This window comes from Pleurodeles waltl, chromosome 5 (genome assembly GCF_031143425.1).
Source record: "Pleurodeles waltl isolate 20211129_DDA chromosome 5, aPleWal1.hap1.20221129, whole genome shotgun sequence".
NCBI lineage: Eukaryota > Metazoa > Chordata > Amphibia > Caudata > Salamandridae > Pleurodeles > Pleurodeles waltl.
The window spans coordinates 153,219,270-153,242,014 of record NC_090444.1 but is presented as its reverse complement, the minus strand read 5'-3'; positions in this window follow the sequence as shown (position 1 = coordinate 153,242,014).

Sequence of the window (22,745 nt, the reverse complement as noted above, 5' to 3'; positions counted from 1 at the left end):
CAAGTCTCCCGATAAAAATGATACCTCACTTGCGTGGGTAGGCCTAGCGCCCGCGACAGGAAACACCCCAAAGCGCAACGTGGACACATCCTAAATTTTGGAAGAAAACAGAGGGGTTTTTTGCGAAGTGCCTACCTGTAGATTTTGGCCTCTAGCTCAGCCGGCACCTAGGGAAACCTACCAAACCTGTGCATTTCTGAAAACTAGAGACCTAGGGGAATCCAAGGAGGGGTGACTTGCGGGGTTCGGACCAGGTTCTGTTACCCAGAATCCTTTGCAAACCTCAAAATGTGGCTAAAAAAACACATGTTCCTCACATTTCTGTGGCAGAAAGTTCTGGAATCTGAGAGGAGCCACAAATTTCCTTCCACCCAGCGTTCCCCCAAGTCTCCCGATAAAAATGATACCTCACTTGCGTGGGTAGGCCTAGCGCTCGCGACAGGAAACACCCCAAAGCGCAACGTGGACACATCCTAAATTTTGGAAGAAAACAGAGGTGTTTTTTGCGAAGTGCCTACCTGTAGATTTTGGCCTCTAGCTCAGCCGGCACCTAGGGAAACCTACCAAACCTGTGCATTTCTGAAAACTAGAGACCTAGGGGAATCCAAGGAGGGGTGACTTGCGGGGCTCGGACCAGGTTCTGTTACCCAGAATCCTTTGCAAACCTCAAAATTTGGCTAAAAAAACACATGTCCCTCACATTTCTGTGGCAGAAAGTTCTGGAATCTGAGAGGAGCCACAAATTTCCTTCCACCCAGCGTTCCCCCAAGTCTCCCGATAAAAATGATACCTCACTTGCGTGGGTAGGCCTAGCGCCCGCGACAGGAAACACCCCAAAGCGCAACGTGGACACATCCTAAATTTTGGAAGAAAACAGAGGTGTTTTTTGCGAAGTGCCTACCTGTAGATTTTGGCCTCTAGCTCAGCCGGCACCTAGGGAAACCTACCAAACCTGTGCATTTCTGAAAACTAGAGACCTAGGGGAATCCAAGGAGGGGTGACTTGCGGGGCTCGGACCAGGTTCTGTTACCCAGAATCCTTTGCAAACCTCAAAATTTGGCTAAAAAAACACATGTTCCTCACATTTCTGTGGCAGAAAGTTCTGGAATCTGACAGGAGCCACAAATTTCCTTCCACCCAGCGTTCCCCCAAGTCTCCCGATAAAAATGATACCTCACTTGCGTGGGTAGGCCTAGCGCCCGCGACAGGAAACACCCCAAAGCGCAACGTGGACACATCCTAAATTTTGGAAGAAAACAGAGGTGTTTTTTGCGAAGTGCCTACCTGTAGATTTTGGCCTCTAGCTCAGCCGGCACCTAGGGAAACCTACCAAACCTGTGCATTTCTGAAAACTAGAGACCTAGGGGAATCCAAGGAGGGGTGACTTGCGGGGCTCGGACCAGGTTCTGTTACCCAGAATCCTTTGCAAACCTCAAAATTTGGCTAAAAAAACACATGTTCCTCACATTTCTGTGGCAGAAAGTTCTGGAATCTGAGAGGAGCCACAAATTTCCTTCCACCCAGCGTTCCCCCAAGTCTCCCGATAAAAATGATACCTCACTTGCGTGGGTAGGCCTAGCGCCCGCGACAGGAAACACCCCAAAGCGCAACGTGGACACATCCTAAATTTTGGAAGAAAACAGAGGTGTTTTTTGCGAAGTGCCTACCTGTAGATTTTGGCCTCTAGCTCAGCCGGCACCTAGGGAAACCTACCAAACCTGTGCATTTCTGAAAACTAGAGACCTAGGGGAATCCAAGGAGGGGTGACTTGCGGGGCTCGGACCAGGTTCTGTTACCCAGAATCCTTTGCAAACCTCAAAATGTGGCTAAAAAAACACATGTTCCTCACATTTCTGTGGCAGAAAGTTCTGGAATCTGAGAGGAGCCACAAATTTCCTTCCACCCAGCGTTCCCCCAAGTCTCCCGATAAAAATGATACCTCACTTGCGTGGGTAGGCCTAGTGCTTGCAACAGGAAACACCCCAAAGCGCAACGTGGACACATCCTAAATTTTGGAAGAAAACAGAGGTGTTTTTTGCGAAGTGCCTACCTGTAGATTTTGGCCTCTAGCTCAGACGGCACCTAGGGAAACCTACCAAACCTGTGCATTTCTGAAAACTAGAGACCTAGGGGAATCCAAGGAGGGGTGATTTGCGGGGCTCGGACCAGGTTCTGTTACCCAGAATCCTTTGCAAACCTCAAAATTTGGCTAAAAAAACACATGTTCCTCACATTTCTGTGGCAGAAAGTTCTGGAATCTGACAGGAGCCACAAATTTCCTTCCACCCAGCGTTCCCCCAAGTCTCCCGATAAAAATGATACCTCACTTGCGTGGGTAGGCCTAGCGCCCGCGACAGGAAACACCCCAAAGCGCAACGTGGACACATCCTAAATTTTGGAAGAAAACAGAGGTGTTTTTTGCGAAGTGCCTACCTGTAGATTTTGGCCTCTAGCTCAGCCGGCACCTAGGGAAACCTACCAAACCTGTGCATTTCTGAAAACTAGAGACCTAGGGGAATCCAAGGAGGGGTGACTTGCGGGGCTCGGACCAGGTTCTGTTACCCAGAATCCTTTGCAAACCTCAAAATTTGGCTAAAAAAACACATGTTCCTCACATTTCTGTGGCAGAAAGTTCTGGAATCTGAGAGGAGCCACAAATTTCCTTCCACCCAGCGTTCCCCCAAGTCTCCCGATAAAAATGATACCTCACTTGCGTGGGTAGGCCTAGCGCCCGCGACAGGAAACACCCCAAAGCGCAACGTGGACACATCCTAAATTTTGGAAGAAAACAGAGGTGTTTTTTGCGAAGTGCCTACCTGTAGATTTTGGCCTCTAGCTCAGCCGGCACCTAGGGAAACCTACCAAACCTGTGCATTTCTGAAAACTAGAGACCTAGGGGAATCCAAGGAGGGGTGACTTGCGGGGCTCGGACAAGGTTCTGTTACCCAGAATCCTTTGCAAACCTCAAAATTTTGCTAAAAAAACACATGTTCCTCACATCTCTGTGGCAGAAAGTTCTGGAATCTGAGAGGAGCCACAAATTTCCTTCCACCCAGCGTTCCCCCAAGTCTCCCGATAAAAATGATACCTCACTTGCGTGGGTAGGCCTAGCGCTCGCGACAGGAAACACCCCAAAGCGCAACGTGGACACATCCTAAATTTTGGAAGAAAACAGAGGTGTTTTTTGCGAAGTGCCTACCTGTAGATTTTGGCCTCTAGCTCAGCCGGCACCTAGGGAAACCTACCAAACCTGTGCATTTCTGAAAACTAGAGACCTAGGGGAATCCAAGGAGGGGTGACTTGCGGGGCTCGGACCAGGTTCTGTTACCCAGAATCCTTTGCAAACCTCAAAATGTGGCTAAAAAAACACATGTTCCTCACATTTCTGTGGCAGAAAGTTCTGGAATCTGAGAGGAGCCACAAATTTCCTTCCACCCAGCGTTCCCCCAAGTCTCCCGATAAAAATGATACCTCACTTGCGTGGGTAGGCCTAGCGCCCGCGACAGGAAACACCCCAAAGCGCAACGTGGACACATCCTAAATTTTGGAAGAAAACAGAGGTGTTTTTTGCGAAGTGCCTACCTGTAGATTTTGGCCTCTAGCTCAGCCGGCACCTAGGGAAACCTACCAAACCTGTGCATTTCTGAAAACTAGAGACCTAGGGGAATCCAAGGAGGGGTGACTTGCGGGGCTCGGACCAGGTTCTGTTACCCAGAATCCTTTGCAAACCTCAAAATGTGGCTAAAAAAACACATGTTCCTCACATTTCTGTGGCAGAAAGTTCTGGAATCTGAGAGGAGCCACAAATTTCCTTCCACCCAGCGTTCCCCCAAGTCTCCCGATAAAAATGATACCTCACTTGCGTGGGTAGGCCTAGTGCTTGCAACAGGAAACACCCCAAAGCGCAACGTGGACACATCCTAAATTTTGGAAGAAAACAGAGGTGTTTTTTGCGAAGTGCCTACCTGTAGATTTTGGCCTCTAGCTCAGACGGCACCTAGGGAAACCTACCAAACCTGTGCATTTCTGAAAACTAGAGACCTAGGGGAATCCAAGGAGGGGTGATTTGCGGGGCTCGGACCAGGTTCTGTTACCCAGAATCCTTTGCAAACCTCAAAATTTGGCTAAAAAAACACATGTTCCTCACATTTCTGTGGCAGAAAGTTCTGGAATCTGACAGGAGCCACAAATTTCCTTCCACCCAGCGTTCCCCCAAGTCTCCCGATAAAAATGATACCTCACTTGCGTGGGTAGGCCTAGCGCCCGCGACAGGAAACACCCCAAAGCGCAACGTGGACACATCCTAAATTTTGGAAGAAAACAGAGGTGTTTTTTGCGAAGTGCCTACCTGTAGATTTTGGCCTCTAGCTCAGCCGGCACCTAGGGAAACCTACCAAACCTGTGCATTTCTGAAAACTAGAGACCTAGGGGAATCCAAGGAGGGGTGACTTGCGGGGCTCGGACCAGGTTCTGTTACCCAGAATCCTTTGCAAACCTCAAAATTTGGCTAAAAAAACACATGTTCCTCACATTTCTGTGGCAGAAAGTTCTGGAATCTGAGAGGAGCCACAAATTTCCTTCCACCCAGCGTTCCCCCAAGTCTCCCGATAAAAATGATACCTCACTTGCGTGGGTAGGCCTAGCGCCCGCGACAGGAAACACCCCAAAGCGCAACGTGGACACATCCTAAATTTTGGAAGAAAACAGAGGTGTTTTTTGCGAAGTGCCTACCTGTAGATTTTGGCCTCTAGCTCAGCCGGCACCTAGGGAAACCTACCAAACCTGTGCATTTCTGAAAACTAGAGACCTAGGGGAATCCAAGGAGGGGTGACTTGCGGGGCTCGGACAAGGTTCTGTTACCCAGAATCCTTTGCAAACCTCAAAATGTGGCTAAAAAAACACATGTTCCTCACATTTCTGTGGCAGAAAGTTCTGGAATCTGAGAGGAGCCACAAATTTCCTTCCACCCAGCGTTCCCCCAAGTCTCCCGATAAAAATGATACCTCACTTGCGTGGGTAGGCCTAGTGCTCGCGACAGGAAACACCCCAAAGCGCAACGTGGACACATCCTAAATTTTGGAAGAAAACAGAGGTGTTTTTTGCGAAGTGCCTACCTGTAGATTTTGGCCTCTAGCTCAGCCGGCACCTAGGGAAACCTACCAAACCTGTGCATTTCTGAAAACTAGAGACCTAGGGGAATCCAAGGAGGGGTGACTTGCGGGGCTCGGACCAAGTTCTGTTACCCAGAATCCTTTGCAAACCTCAAAATGTGGCTAAAAAAACACATGTTCCTCACATTTCTGTGGCAGAAAGTTCTGGAATCTGAGAGGAGCCACAAATTTCCTTCCACCCAGCGTTCCCCCAAGTCTCCCGATAAAAATGATACCTCACTTGCGTGGGTAGGCCTAGCGCTCGCGACAGGAAACACCCCAAAGCGCAACGTGGACACATCCTAAATTTTGGAAGAAAACAGAGGTATTTTTTGCGAAGTGCCTACCTGTAGATTTTGGCCTCTAGCTCAGCCGGCACCTAGGGAAACCTACCAAACCTGTGCATTTCTGAAAACTAGAGACCTAGGGGAATCCAAGGAGGGGTGACTTGCGGGGCTCGGACCAGGTTCTGTTACCCAGAATCCTTTGCAAACCTCAAAATGTGGCTAAAAAAACACATGTTCCTCACATTTCTGTGGCAGAAAGTTCTGGAATCTGAGAGGAGCCACAAATTTCCTTCCACCCAGCGTTCCCCCAAGTCTCCCGATAAAAATGATATCTCACTTGCGTGGGTAGGCCTAGCGCTCGCGACAGGAAACACCCCAAAGCGCAACGTGGACACATCCTAAATTTTGGAAGAAAACAGAGGTGTTTTTTGCGAAGTGCCTACCTGTAGATTTTGGCCTCTAGCTCAGCCGGCACCTAGGGAAACCTACCAAACCTGTGCATTTCTGAAAACTAGAGACCTAGGGGAATCCAAGGAGGGGTGACTTGCGGGGCTCGGACCAGGTTCTGTTACCCAGAATCCTTTGCAAACCTCAAAATTTGGCTAAAAAAACACATGTCCCTCACATTTCTGTGGCAGAAAGTTCTGGAATCTGAGAGGAGCCACAAATTTCCTTCCACCCAGCGTTCCCCCAAGTCTCCCGATAAAAATGATACCTCACTTGCGTGGGTAGGCCTAGCGCCCGCGACAGGAAACACCCCAAAGCGCAACGTGGACACATCCTAAATTTTGGAAGAAAACAGAGGTGTTTTTTGCGAAGTGCCTACCTGTAGATTTTGGCCTCTAGCTCAGACGGCACCTAGGGAAACCTACCAAACCTGTGCATTTCTGAAAACTAGAGACCTAGGGGAATCCAAGGAGGGGTGACTTGCGGGGCTCGGACCAGGTTCTGTTACCCAGAATCCTTTGCAAACCTCAAAATTTGGCTAAAAAAACACATGTTCCTCACATTTCTGTGGCAGAAAGTTCTGCAATCTGACAGGAGCCACAAATTTCCTTCCACCCAGCGTTCCCCCAAGTCTCCCGATAAAAATGATACCTCACTTGCGTGGGTAGGCCTAGCGCCCGCGACAGGAAACACCCCAAAGCGCAACGTGGACACATCCTAAATTTTGGAAGAAAACAGAGGTGTTTTTTGCGAAGTGCCTACCTGTAGATTTTGGCCTCTAGCTCAGCCGGCACCTAGGGAAACCTACCAAACCTGTGCATTTCTGAAAACTAGAGACCTAGGGGAATCCAAGGAGGGGTGACTTGCGGGGCTCGGACCAGGTTCTGTTACCCAGAATCCTTTGCAAACCTCAAAATTTGGCTAAAAAAACACATGTTCCTCACATTTCTGTGGCAGAAAGTTCTGGAATCTGAGAGGAGCCACAAATTTCCTTCCACCCAGCGTTCCCCCAAGTCTCCCGATAAAAATGATACCTCACTTGCGTGGGTAGGCCTAGCGCCCGCGACAGGAAACACCCCAAAGCGCAACGTGGACACATCCTAAATTTTGGAAGAAAACAGAGGGGTTTTTTGCGAAGTGCCTACCTGTAGATTTTGGCCTCTAGCTCAGCCGGCACCTAGGGAAACCTACCAAACCTGTGCATTTCTGAAAACTAGAGACCTAGGGGAATCCAAGGAGGGGTGACTTGCGGGGTTCGGACCAGGTTCTGTTACCCAGAATCCTTTGCAAACCTCAAAATGTGGCTAAAAAAACACATGTTCCTCACATTTCTGTGGCAGAAAGTTCTGGAATCTGAGAGGAGCCACAAATTTCCTTCCACCCAGCGTTCCCCCAAGTCTCCCGATAAAAATGATACCTCACTTGCGTGGGTAGGCCTAGCGCTCGCGACAGGAAACACCCCAAAGCGCAACGTGGACACATCCTAAATTTTGGAAGAAAACAGAGGTGTTTTTTGCGAAGTGCCTACCTGTAGATTTTGGCCTCTAGCTCAGCCGGCACCTAGGGAAACCTACCAAACCTGTGCATTTCTGAAAACTAGAGACCTAGGGGAATCCAAGGAGGGGTGACTTGCGGGGCTCGGACCAGGTTCTGTTACCCAGAATCCTTTGCAAACCTCAAAATTTGGCTAAAAAAACACATGTCCCTCACATTTCTGTGGCAGAAAGTTCTGGAATCTGAGAGGAGCCACAAATTTCCTTCCACCCAGCGTTCCCCCCAGTCTCCCGATAAAAATGATACCTCACTTGCGTGGGTAGGCCTAGCGCCCGCGACAGGAAACACCCCAAAGCGCAACGTGGACACATCCTAAATTTTGGAAGAAAACAGAGGTGTTTTTTGCGAAGTGCCTACCTGTAGATTTTGGCCTCTAGCTCAGCCGGCACCTAGGGAAACCTACCAAACCTGTGCATTTCTGAAAACTAGAGACCTAGGGGAATCCAAGGAGGGGTGACTTGCGGGGCTCGGACCAGGTTCTGTTACCCAGAATCCTTTGCAAACCTCAAAATTTGGCTAAAAAAACACATGTTCCTCACATTTCTGTGGCAGAAAGTTCTGGAATCTGACAGGAGCCACAAATTTCCTTCCACCCAGCGTTCCCCCAAGTCTCCCGATAAAAATGATACCTCACTTGCGTGGGTAGGCCTAGCGCCCGCGACAGGAAACACCCCAAAGCGCAACGTGGACACATCCTAAATTTTGGAAGAAAACAGAGGTGTTTTTTGCGAAGTGCCTACCTGTAGATTTTGGCCTCTAGCTCAGCCGGCACCTAGGGAAACCTACCAAACCTGTGCATTTCTGAAAACTAGAGACCTAGGGGAATCCAAGGAGGGGTGACTTGCGGGGCTCGGACCAGGTTCTGTTACCCAGAATCCTTTGCAAACCTCAAAATTTGGCTAAAAAAACACATGTTCCTCACATTTCTGTGGCAGAAAGTTCTGGAATCTGAGAGGAGCCACAAATTTCCTTCCACCCAGCGTTCCCCCAAGTCTCCCGATAAAAATGATACCTCACTTGCGTGGGTAGGCCTAGCGCCCGCGACAGGAAACACCCCAAAGCGCAACGTGGACACATCCTAAATTTTGGAAGAAAACAGAGGTGTTTTTTGCGAAGTGCCTACCTGTAGATTTTGGCCTCTAGCTCAGCCGGCACCTAGGGAAACCTACCAAACCTGTGCATTTCTGAAAACTAGAGACCTAGGGGAATCCAAGGAGGGGTGACTTGCGGGGCTCGGACCAGGTTCTGTTACCCAGAATCCTTTGCAAACCTCAAAATGTGGCTAAAAAAACACATGTTCCTCACATTTCTGTGGCAGAAAGTTCTGGAATCTGAGAGGAGCCACAAATTTCCTTCCACCCAGCGTTCCCCCAAGTCTCCCGATAAAAATGATACCTCACTTGCGTGGGTAGGCCTAGTGCTTGCAACAGGAAACACCCCAAAGCGCAACGTGGACACATCCTAAATTTTGGAAGAAAACAGAGGTGTTTTTTGCGAAGTGCCTACCTGTAGATTTTGGCCTCTAGCTCAGACGGCACCTAGGGAAACCTACCAAACCTGTGCATTTCTGAAAACTAGAGACCTAGGGGAATCCAAGGAGGGGTGATTTGCGGGGCTCGGACCAGGTTCTGTTACCCAGAATCCTTTGCAAACCTCAAAATTTGGCTAAAAAAACACATGTTCCTCACATTTCTGTGGCAGAAAGTTCTGGAATCTGACAGGAGCCACAAATTTCCTTCCACCCAGCGTTCCCCCAAGTCTCCCGATAAAAATGATACCTCACTTGCGTGGGTAGGCCTAGCGCCCGCGACAGGAAACACCCCAAAGCGCAACGTGGACACATCCTAAATTTTGGAAGAAAACAGAGGTGTTTTTTGCGAAGTGCCTACCTGTAGATTTTGGCCTCTAGCTCAGCCGGCACCTAGGGAAACCTACCAAACCTGTGCATTTCTGAAAACTAGAGACCTAGGGGAATCCAAGGAGGGGTGACTTGCGGGGCTCGGACCAGGTTCTGTTACCCAGAATCCTTTGCAAACCTCAAAATTTGGCTAAAAAAACACATGTTCCTCACATTTCTGTGGCAGAAAGTTCTGGAATCTGAGAGGAGCCACAAATTTCCTTCCACCCAGCGTTCCCCCAAGTCTCCCGATAAAAATGATACCTCACTTGCGTGGGTAGGCCTAGCGCCCGCGACAGGAAACACCCCAAAGCGCAACGTGGACACATCCTAAATTTTGGAAGAAAACAGAGGTGTTTTTTGCGAAGTGCCTACCTGTAGATTTTGGCCTCTAGCTCAGCCGGCACCTAGGGAAACCTACCAAACCTGTGCATTTCTGAAAACTAGAGACCTAGGGGAATCCAAGGAGGGGTGACTTGCGGGGCTCGGACAAGGTTCTGTTACCCAGAATCCTTTGCAAACCTCAAAATTTTGCTAAAAAAACACATGTTCCTCACATCTCTGTGGCAGAAAGTTCTGGAATCTGAGAGGAGCCACAAATTTCCTTCCACCCAGCGTTCCCCCAAGTCTCCCGATAAAAATGATACCTCACTTGCGTGGGTAGGCCTAGCGCTCGCGACAGGAAACACCCCAAAGCGCAACGTGGACACATCCTAAATTTTGGAAGAAAACAGAGGTGTTTTTTGCGAAGTGCCTACCTGTAGATTTTGGCCTCTAGCTCAGCCGGCACCTAGGGAAACCTACCAAACCTGTGCATTTCTGAAAACTAGAGACCTAGGGGAATCCAAGGAGGGGTGACTTGCGGGGCTCGGACCAGGTTCTGTTACCCAGAATCCTTTGCAAACCTCAAAATGTGGCTAAAAAAACACATGTTCCTCACATTTCTGTGGCAGAAAGTTCTGGAATCTGAGAGGAGCCACAAATTTCCTTCCACCCAGCGTTCCCCCAAGTCTCCCGATAAAAATGATACCTCACTTGCGTGGGTAGGCCTAGCGCCCGCGACAGGAAACACCCCAAAGCGCAACGTGGACACATCCTAAATTTTGGAAGAAAACAGAGGTGTTTTTTGCGAAGTGCCTACCTGTAGATTTTGGCCTCTAGCTCAGCCGGCACCTAGGGAAACCTACCAAACCTGTGCATTTCTGAAAACTAGAGACCTAGGGGAATCCAAGGAGGGGTGACTTGCGGGGCTCGGACCAGGTTCTGTTACCCAGAATCCTTTGCAAACCTCAAAATGTGGCTAAAAAAACACATGTTCCTCACATTTCTGTGGCAGAAAGTTCTGGAATCTGAGAGGAGCCACAAATTTCCTTCCACCCAGCGTTCCCCCAAGTCTCCCGATAAAAATGATACCTCACTTGCGTGGGTAGGCCTAGTGCTTGCAACAGGAAACACCCCAAAGCGCAACGTGGACACATCCTAAATTTTGGAAGAAAACAGAGGTGTTTTTTGCGAAGTGCCTACCTGTAGATTTTGGCCTCTAGCTCAGACGGCACCTAGGGAAACCTACCAAACCTGTGCATTTCTGAAAACTAGAGACCTAGGGGAATCCAAGGAGGGGTGATTTGCGGGGCTCGGACCAGGTTCTGTTACCCAGAATCCTTTGCAAACCTCAAAATTTGGCTAAAAAAACACATGTTCCTCACATTTCTGTGGCAGAAAGTTCTGGAATCTGAGAGGAGCCACAAATTTCCTTCCACCCAGCGTTCCCCCAAGTCTCCCGATAAAAATGATACCTCACTTGCGTGGGTAGGCCTAGCGCCCGCGACAGGAAACACCCCAAAGCGCAACGTGGACACATCCTAAATTTTGGAAGAAAACAGAGGTGTTTTTTGCGAAGTGCCTACCTGTAGATTTTGGCCTCTAGCTCAGCCGGCACCTAGGGAAACCTACCAAACCTGTGCATTTCTGAAAACTAGAGACCTAGGGGAATCCAAGGAGGGGTGACTTGCGGGGCTCGGACCAGGTTCTGTTACCCAGAATCCTTTGCAAACCTCAAAATTTGGCTAAAAAAACACATGTTCCTCACATTTCTGTGGCAGAAAGTTCTGGAATCTGAGAGGAGCCACAAATTTCCTTCCACCCAGCGTTCCCCCAAGTCTCCCGATAAAAATGATACCTCACTTGCGTGGGTAGGCCTAGCGCCCGCGACAGGAAACACCCCAAAGCGCAACGTGGACACATCCTAAATTTTGGAAGAAAACAGAGGTGTTTTTTGCGAAGTGCCTACCTGTAGATTTTGGCCTCTAGCTCAGCCGGCACCTAGGGAAACCTACCAAACCTGTGCATTTCTGAAAACTAGAGACCTAGGGGAATCCAAGGAGGGGTGACTTGCGGGGCTCGGACAAGGTTCTGTTACCCAGAATCCTTTGCAAACCTCAAAATTTTGCTAAAAAAACACATGTTCCTCACATCTCTGTGGCAGAAAGTTCTGGAATCTGAGAGGAGCCACAAATTTCCTTCCACCCAGCGTTCCCCCAAGTCTCCCGATAAAAATGATACCTCACTTGCGTGGGTAGGCCTAGCGCTCGCGACAGGAAACACCCCAAAGCGCAACGTGGACACATCCTAAATTTTGGAAGAAAACAGAGGTGTTTTTTGCGAAGTGCCTACCTGTAGATTTTGGCCTCTAGCTCAGCCGGCACCTAGGGAAACCTACCAAACCTGTGCATTTCTGAAAACTAGAGACCTAGGGGAATCCAAGGAGGGGTGACTTGCGGGGCTCGGACCAGGTTCTGTTACCCAGAATCCTTTGCAAACCTCAAAATGTGGCTAAAAAAACACATGTTCCTCACATTTCTGTGGCAGAAAGTTCTGGAATCTGAGAGGAGCCACAAATTTCCTTCCACCCAGCGTTCCCCCAAGTCTCCCGATAAAAATGATACCTCACTTGCGTGCGTAGGCCTAGCGCTCGCGACAGGAAACACCCCAAAGCGCAACGTGGACACATCCTAAATTTTGGAAGAAAACAGAGGTGTTTTTTGCGAAGTGCCTACCTGTAGATTTTGGCCTCTAGCTCAGCCGGCACCTAGGGAAACCTACCAAACCTGTGCATTTCTGAAAACTAGAGACCTAGGGGAATCCAAGGAGGGGTGACTTGTGGGGCTCGGACCAGGTTCTGTTACCCTGAATCCTTTGCAAACCTCAAAATTTGGCTAAAAAAACACATGTTCCTCACATCTCTGTGGCAGAAAGTTCTGGAATCTGAGAGGAGCCACAAATTTCCTTCCACCCAGCGTTCCCCCATGTCCCGATAAAAATGATACCTCACTTGCGTGGGTAGGTCTAGCGCCCGCGACAGGAAACACCCCAAAGCGCAACGTGGACACATCCCATTTTTTGAAAGAAAACAGTGCCTACCTGTGGATTTTGGCCTGTAGCTCAGCCGGCACCTAGGGAAACCTACCAAACCTGTGCATTTCTGAAAACTAGAGACCTAGGGGAATCCAAGGAGGGGTGACTTGCGGGGCTCGGACCAGGTTCTGTTACCCAGAATCCTTTGCAAACCTCAAAATTTGGCTAAAAAAACACATGTCCCTCACATTTCTGTGGCAGAAAGTTCTGGAATCTGAGAGGAGCCACAAATTTCCTTCCACCCAGCGTTCCCCCAAGTCTCCCGATAAAAATGATACCTCACTTGCGTGAGTAGGCCTAGCGCCCGCGACAGGAAACACCCCAAAGCGCAACGTGGACACATCCTAAATTTTGGAAGAAAACAGAGGTGTTTTTTGCGAAGTGCCTACCTGTAGATTTTGGCCTCTAGCTCAGCCGGCACCTAGGGAAACCTACCAAACCTGTGCATTTCTGAAAACTAGAGACCTAGGGGAATCCAAGGAGGGGTGACTTGCGGGGCTCGGACCAGGTTCTGTTACCCAGAATCCTTTGCAAACCTCAAAATGTGGCTAAAAAAACACATGTTCCTCACATTTCTGTGGCAGAAAGTTCTGGAATCTGAGAGGAACCACAAATTTCCTTCCACCCAGCGTTCCCCCAAGTCTCCCGATAAAAATGATACCTCACTTGCGTGGGTAGGCCTAGTGCTCGCGACAGGAAACACCCCAAAGCGCAACGTGGACACATCCTAAATTGTGGAAGAAAACAGAGGTGTTTTTTGCGAAGTGCCTACCTGTAGATTTTGGCCTCTAGCTCAGCCGGCACCTAGGGAAACCTACCAAACCTGTGCATTTCTGAAAACTAGAGACCTAGGGGAATCCAAGGAGGGGTAACTTGCGGGGCTCGGACCAAGTTCTGTTACCCAGAATCCTTTGCAAACCTCAAAATGTGGCTAAAAAAACACATGTTCCTCACATTTCTGTGGCAGAAAGTTCTGGAATCTGAGAGGAGCCACAAATTTCCTTCCACCCAGCGTTCCCCCAAGTCTCCCGATAAAAATGATACCTCACTTGCGTGGGTAGGCCTAGCGCTCGCGACAGGAAACACCCCAAAGCGCAACGTGGACACATCCTAAATTTTGGAAGAAAACAGAGGTGTTTTTTGCGAAGTGCCTACCTGTAGATTTTGGCCTCTAGCTCAGCCGGCACCTAGGGAAACCTACCAAACCTGTGCATTTCTGAAAACTAGAGACCTAGGGGAATCCAAGGAGGGGTGACTTGCGGGGCTCGGACCAGGTTCTGTTACCCAGAATCCTTTGCAAACCTCAAAATTTGGCTAAAAAAACACATGTTCCTCACATTTCTGTGGCAGAAAGTTCTGGAATCTGAGAGGAGCCACAAATTTCCTTCCACCCAGCGTTCCCCCAAGTCTCCCGATAAAAATGATATCTCACTTGCGTGGGTAGGCCTAGCGCTCGCGACAGGAAACACCCCAAAGCGCAACGTGGACACATCCTAAATTTTGGAAGAAAACAGAGGTGTTTTTTGCGAAGTGCCTACCTGTAGATTTTGGCCTCTAGCTCAGCCGGCACCTAGGGAAACCTACCAAACCTGTGCATTTCTGAAAACTAGAGACCTAGGGGAATCCAAGGAGGGGTGACTTGCGGGGCTCGGACCAGGTTCTGTTACCCAGAATCCTTTGCAAACCTCAAAATTTGGCTAAAAAAACACATGTCCCTCACATTTCTGTGGCAGAAAGTTCTGGAATCTGAGAGGAGCCACAAATTTCCTTCCACCCAGCGTTTCCCCAAGTCTCCCGATAAAAATGATACCTCACTTGCGTGGGTAGGCCTAGCGCCCGCGACAGGAAACACCCCAAAGCGCAACGTGGACACATCCTAAATTTTGGAAGAAAACAGAGGTGTTTTTTGCGAAGTGCCTACCTGTAGATTTTGGCCTCTAGCTCAGACGGCACCTAGGGAAACCTACCAAACCTGTGCATTTCTGAAAACTAGAGACCTAGGGGAATCCAAGGAGGGGTGACTTGCGGGGCTCGGACCAGGTTCTGTTACCCGAATCCTTTGCAAACCTCAAAATTTGGCTAAAAAAACACATGTTCCTCACATTTCTGTGGCAGAAAGTTCTGGAATCTGAGAGGAGCCACAAATTTCCTTCCACCCAGCGTTCCCCCAAGTCTCCCGATAAAAATGATACCTCACTTGCGTGGGTAGGCCTAGCGCCCGCAACAGGAAACACCCCAAAGCGCAACGTGGACACATCCTAAATTTTGGAAGAAAACAGAGGTGTTTTTTGCGAAGTGCCTACCTGTAGATTTTGGCCTCTAGCTCAGCCGGCACCTAGGGAAACCTACCAAACCTGTGCATTTCTGAAAACTAGAGACCTAGGGGAATCCAAGGAGGGGTGACTTGCGGGGCTCGGACCAGGTTCTGTTACCCAGAATCCTTTGCAAACCTCAAAATGTGGCTAAAAAAACACATGTTCCTCACATTTCTGTGGCAGAAAGTTCTGGAATCTGAGAGGAGCCACAAATTTCCTTCCACCCAGCGTTCCCCCAAGTCTCCCGATAAAAATGATACCTCACTTGCGTGGGTAGGCCTAGTGCTCGCGACAGGAAACACCCCAAAGCGCAACGTGGACACATCCTAAATTTTGGAAGAAAACAGAGGTGTTTTTTGCGAAGTGCCTACCTGTAGATTTTGGCCTCTAGCTCAGCCGGCACCTAGGGAAACCTACCAAACCTGTGCATTTCTGAAAACTAGAGACCTAGGGGAATCCAAGGAGGGGTGACTTGCGGGGCTCGGACCAAGTTCTGTTACCCAGAATCCTTTGCAAACCTCAAAATTTGGCTAAAAAAACACATGTTCCTCACATTTCTGTGGCAGAAAGTTCTGGAATCTGAGAGGAGCCACAAATTTCCTTCCACCCAGCGTTCCCCCAAGTCTCCCGATAAAAATGATACCTCACTTGCGTGGGTAGGCCTAGCGCCCGCGACAGGAAACACCCCAAAGCGCAACGTGGACACATCCTAAATTTTGGAAGAAAACAGAGGTGTTTTTTGCGAAGTGCCTACCTGTAGATTTTGGCCTCTAGCTCAGACGGCACCTAGGGAAACCTACCAAACCTGTGCCTTTCTGAAAACTAGAGACCTAGGGGAATCCAAGGAGGGGTGACTTGCGGGGCTCGGACCAGGTTCTGTTACCCAGAATCCTTTGCAAACCTCAAAATTTGGCTAAAAAAACACATGTTCCTCACATTTCTGTGGCAGAAAGTTCTGGAATCTGACAGGAGCCACAAATTTCCTTCCACCCAGCGTTCCCCCAAGTCTCCCGATAAAAATGATACCTCACTTGCGTGGGTAGGCCTAGCGCCCGCGACAGGAAACACCCCAAAGCGCAACGTGGACACATCCTAAATTTTGGAAGAAAACAGAGGTGTTTTTTGCGAAGTGCCTACCTGTAGATTTTGGCCTCTAGCTCAGCCGGCACCTAGGGAAACCTACCAAACCTGTGCATTTCTGAAAACTAGAGACCTAGGGGAATCCAAGGAGGGGTGACTTGCGGGGCTCGGACCAGGTTCTGTTACCAGAATCCTTTGCAAACCTCAAAATTTGGCTAAAAAAACACATGTTCCTCACATTTCTGTGGCAGAAAGTTCTGGAATCTGACAGGAGCCACAAATTTCCTTCCACCCAGCGTTCCCCCAAGTCTCCCGATAAAAATGATACCTCACTTGCGTGGGTAGGCCTAGCGCTCGCGACAGGAAACACCCCAAAGCGCAACGTGGACACATCCTAAATTTTGGAAGAAAACAGAGGTGTTTTTTGCGAAGTGCCTTCCTGAAGATTTTGGCCTCTAGCTCAGCCGGCACCTAGGGAAACCTACCAAACCTGTGCATTTCTGAAAACTAGAGACCTAGGGGAATCCAAGGAGGGGTGACTTGCGGGGCTCGGACCAGGTTCTGTTACCCAGAATCCTTTGCAAACCTCAAAATTTGGCTAAAAAAAACACATGTCCCTCACATTTCTGTGGCAGAAAGTTCTGGAATCTGAGAGGAGCCACAAATTTCCTTCCACCCAGCGTTCCCCCAAGTCTCCCGATAAAAATGATACCTCACTTGCGTTGGGAGGCCTAGCGCCCGCGACAGGAAACACCCCAAAGCGCAACGTGGACACATCCTAAATTTTGGAAGAAAACAGAGGTGTTTTTTGCGAAGTGCCTACCTGTAGATTTTGGCCTCTAGCTCAGACGGCACCTAGGGAAACCTACCAAACCTGTGCATTTCTGAAAACTAGAGACCTAGGGGAATCCAAGGAGGGGTGACTTGCGGGGCTCGGACCAGGTTCTGTTACCCAGAATCCTTTGCAAACCTCAAAATTTGGCTAAAAAAACACATGTTCCTCACATTTCTGTGGCAGAAAGTTCTGGAATCTGAGAGGAGCCACAAATTTCCTTCCACCCAGCGTTCCCCCAAGTCTCCCGATAAAAATGATACCTCACTTGCGTGGGTAGGCCTAGCGCCCGCGACAGGAAACACCCCAAAGCGCAACGTGGACACATCCTAAATTTTGGAAGAAAACAGAGGTGTTTTTTGCGAAGTGCCTACCTGTAGATTTTGGCCTCTAGCTCAGCCGGCACCTAGGGAAACCTACCAAACCTGTGCATTTCTGAAAACTAGAGACCTAGGGGAATCCAAGGAGGGGTGACTTGCGGGGCTCGGACCAGGTTCTGTTACCCAGAATCCTTTGCAAACCTCAAAATTTGGCTAAAAAAACACATGTTCCTCACATCTCTGTGGCAGAAAGTTCTGGAATCTGAGAGGAGCCACAAATTTCCTTCCACCCAGCGTTCCCCCAAGTCTCCCGATAAAAATGATACCTCACTTGCGTGGGTAGGTCTAGCGCCCGCGACAGGAAACACCCCAAAGCGCAACGTGGACACATCCCATTTTTTGAAAGAAAACAGTGCCTACCTGTGGATTTTGGCCTGTAGCTCAGCCGGCACCTAGGGAAACCTACCAAACCTGTGCATTTCTGAAAACTAGAGACCTAGGGGAATCCAAGGAGGGGTGACTGGCGGGGCTCGGACCAGGTTCTGTTACCCAGAATCCTTTGCAAACCTCAAAATTTGGCTAAAAAAAACATATGTTCCTCACATTTCTGTGGCAGAAAGTTCTGGAATCTGATAGGAGCCACACATTTCCTTCCACCCAGCGTTCCCCCAAGTCTCCCGATAAAAATGATACCTCACTTGTGTGGGTGGGCCAGGTGCCTGCAACAGAATAAGGCCCAAAACCTGAAGGGATAGAAGGGATAGCACAGCAAGTTTATAAGGGCATATTCCTTTATACATCTTTAGACGGACTCTGCTTTGGGGACCCACATAAGTGAGGTGTCATTTTACTTGGGAGACTGAGGGGAAAACTGGGGAGTAGGAATTTTGTGCTGGAGCGGTGATCCTTCTAAGAAAAATCAGGAAAATATGCTTTTTTATGCAAATTTTGAGGTTTACAGAGGAGTCTGGGTAAGAAAATGTTGGGGGAGCCACGCAAGCCACACCTCCCTAGACTCCTTGGGGTGCCTAGTTTTAAAAAGTTTCTGGGTTTTGTAGGTTTCCCTACATGACGGCCGCACCCAGGACCAAAAACATAGGTGGGCCCTCCCCCCCAAACACAGGTATTTTTGGAATATATCACTTTGATGTGTGCACATACGTCCGTGATGTGCCAAACACTAAAATTGTGAAAAGAAACACACTTAGGTTATGTGAAGAAGACCCCTCACCCACCAACCAAGTTGGTGGCATGCTTCATCATCGGGGTCCCACCCGAGGCACCTAGCGTGTCTCAAGTGTGCTGCGACGCCTGATTACAGCGGAGCAGGTTTTATTAATTTGTACCACACATACTGGTTGGATTTGGCACGAGGGTGAGTGATGGTTCAGTAGATCAAATTTTATTAACAAGAGATTTCACAAAAGTGAAATGCACTGGTAATAACTGAAAGGCCAAAAAACTGAACCAATGACTCACAGCTCGTGAGCTGTAAAGCCACGACAAGGCACCAACCGCTTTACAGTCCATTCACACACCTTTCATGCATGACATGCACTAGACCATTCACGCCGCCAGCCACGGGCCCAGCACATTACAAGACTCGCATCCACAGACAGCGCCAGTCAAGGGCCCATCACTTTCATACGCCCACATGCCTGATACAGCAATCACACCAGCTGATGAGTGTGTGGACTGGCGTTTGGCCGGCACTGCCAGCCAAGCGCCACCCCACACACACCGCCAGCCAAGCGCCACCCCACACACACCGCCAGCCAAGCACCACCCCACACACACCGCCAGCCCAGCGCCACCCCACACACACCGCCAGCCCAGCACCACCCCACACACACCGCCAGCCAAGCGCCACCCCACACACACCGCCAGCCAAGCGCCACCCCACACACACCGCCAGCCAAGCGCCACCCCACCCACGCCGCCAGCCAAGCACCACTCTACACATGCCATCCCCTTTTTTTTGTTTTTAAACAACAAAGAAACCACTAATCATAAATTAGTACAAAACTACAAACACAAAAGCTCTAACTGAATACATGACTAATGCCAACCGTGAAACCGAACATATAAAAATATAAAACACCAGTTTACGCTCACAGAATTTCCCAATAATTCTTCTGTGTGTGGTAGCTCCTGAAACAGCCACCCACACACAGCCCAGGCTTTGAAGGACAATCAGGGCAGTACATCCTAGTCTCCTTCCTGATACCTCTTCGAGCACAGACTCTACATCTCTTAGCAGGAAAGTGTTTTTTGGCCGTGGGAGGAATGTGCTCAGCAAAGTGACGATCTTTCAATCTAGCCACATCCTCCACCACTGCTTCTCTAGGAACTCTTGCCTGTTCCAGCACAACAAGGCTAGCTATGATAGACTCCTGAAATTTCACATATGTCATCCTTGACTCTGGAGAACTATCCTTAAACACAACAAAAGCATTAAAAGTTGCCAAGTGGAACAAGTGAAGCGCTAATTTCTTATACCACACATAAGACTTACGAGCAGCAGTGTAAGGTTCTAACCTCTGATCTACTCTATCAACACCACCCATGTGCTTATTATAGTCTAAGATGCACACAGGTTTGCGCACTTCGGCAAACTGACCCCAAACAGCCACAGGTGAAGTACTCTCATCATGGATGGTGCTTAGCATGTATACATCCCTCTTGTCTACAAATTTCAGAGCTAGCAGCTCATCATTCCGCAAGGCACTGCACTGTCCCTTCTCAAGTTTTTTACAGACAAGCTCTTTTGGATAGCCTTTCCGATTAGAGCGGATTGTGCCACAAGCAACAGTGTCCACTCCGAACAACTCCTTGAACAACCGAACTCCAGTGTAGAAGTTATCTACATATAAATGGTGACCTTTGTTAAACAGTCGTCTACCAAGTTCCCACACAATTTTCTCACTAACTCCAAAAGTGGGAGGACAACCAGGGGGGTCAATATTGGAATCCCTACCAGTGTAGACCCGGAAATTATAAACATATCCTGTACTACTTTCTGACAGCATATACAATTTAATTCCATACCGTGCCCTCTTGCTAGGAATGTACTGCCTAAAAACCAAACGACCCTTGAACAGGACCAAAGACTCATCTACAGATATTTCTTTCCCTGGAACATAGATCTCTGAAAACCGATCTACCAAATGATCAAGGACAGGTCTAATCTTAAAAAGACGGTCAGAATCAGGATGATCTCGTGGCAAGGCTAAAGCATTATCTACAAAATGCAACATCCGAAGAAGAAGCTCATACCGGTTACGACTCATGATGGCAGGAAATATAGCAGTTGCCATCAAGGGACTAGTAGACCAATATGAAGACAGCGACGGCTTCCTTATCAGCCCCATCAAAAAAGTTAAACCCAAGAACTTTTTCAACTCTTCCAGATTTGTGGGAATCCACCGGCTAGCTCTAGAGTGTGGCCTAAGTCTGGCAGCGTTGTCCCTCAAAAACTGCTCTGCATACAAATTAGTCTGCTCAACAATCTCTTCCAAAAATATATCGTCCATAAACAACTCAAAAAAGTTGACGGGCAAAAAGTTTTCCGTATTAACTCGACACCCTGGAAAACCAGTAAACGCAGGCAACTGTGGCTGCTCCATGTTTGGTGCAACCCATGCGTCAGGTCTTCCAATGGGAAGCCTTTCAGCCGCTGGCTCCTGCACCATTGGCACATCACTGTCCTCCTCTAAAACAGGCCCTTCATCAGCACTGAGAGTGGCTTCATCATCAGATGATTCATCTCTGACAGAAAATTCACTTCCAGAATCCTGCACTTCCTCCTCTGCCTCAGATGCAGAGTCAGTCTCATATTCATGGTCAGAAGATGACTCAAAAAGCACACTCACAACCTGCTGAGCAGTCATCCTACGGCTGGCCATGATCCTTCCTACAAAAATTAACTGGACAAATACACCACCAACAACCAGCACTGTGTAAGATAAGTAAAAAAGTATAGGTTTATCACTAAGAATTATAAACTCAAAAACTATACTGCTCACTTGCCTGAAAAAGCTTGACTCACCAGCAACTACTCTGCACAGCCACAGCAATCACCAACGATATCCCACTAAAAAGAGAAAAAAAAAGCAAATTAGACATAAGACAACACAATAATCATTGTGCATAACTCTAAGGACAATTTCACACACAATCCTGCATTCAGTACACCACCTACAAACATGTCATTCATGCATTGCAACAATACTCACTTGGAGTAAATTTATTTACTTACCTAAAACATGCAACTACGCAAACCGCAGGACGACTACTGCCAAAACTGCAACAAGCCACAGCAAAGTCAGCAAAAGCTTTGAACTAGAACAAAAAGGAGAAAAACTGTTATTATCATAAAAGCAAATACTTCCCCAGTTGACAAACACTCCGCCACTAACCATTTTTTCATTTTCCCTTGTGTCTAGTCTTCTCTGCTTGGGGGAAGATGGGCCTAAAAAAAAATAGGCCAATCTACCCCCAAGGGGAGGGGGCAGAAATCGCCCAGATTACATTGCACCCTTTGGGGGGGGGCGACCCTTGCCCAAGGGGCCACACCCCCACACAAAGCAAACACACACACACATATAGTATCCCTGGCGCTATGGGGATTCTGCCCCCCTTGGAGACAGAAAGGCCTAAAAAATAGGCATATCTGCCCCCAAGGGGGGCAGAACTGCCCAAAAATACATGTGGGCCCCTGGGGGCGACCCTTGCCCAAGGGGCCGCCCCCCAACACAAAAAATAAAAACCAACAATAAAATCCCTGGTGTCTAGTGGCTTTCTGCCCCCCTTGGGGGCAGATCGGCGTAAAAATAGGGCCAATCTGCCCCCAAGGGGGGCAGAAACGACGATAAATACATTGCGCCCCGGGGGGAGCGACCCTTGCCCAAGGGGCCACCCCCCAACACAAAGCACACATACAAACATATCTTTCTGGCGCTATTGGGATTCTGCCCCCCTTGGGGGCCGAAAGGCCTAAAAAAAATAGGCCTCTCTGCCCCCAAGGGGGGCAGAACTGCCCAAAAATACATGTGGGCCCCTGGGGGCGACCCTTCCCCAAAGGGGCCGCCCCCCAACACAAAAAATAAAAACCAACAATAAAATCCCTGGTGTCTAATGGCTTTCTGCCCCCCTTGGGGGCAGATCGGCCTAAAAATAGGGCCAATCTGCCCCCAAAGGGGGCAGAAACGACAATAAATACATTGCGCCCCTGGGGAGAGCGACCCTTGCCCAAGGGGCCACCCCCCAACACAAAGCACACATACATACATACTATTTCTGGCGCTATTGGGATTCTGCCCCCCTTGGGGGCCGAAAGGCCTAAAAAAAATAGGCCTCTCTGCCCCCAAGGGGGGCAGAACTGCCCAAAAATACATGTGGGCCCCTGGGGGCGACCCTTGCCCAAGGGGCCGCCCCCCAACACAAAAAA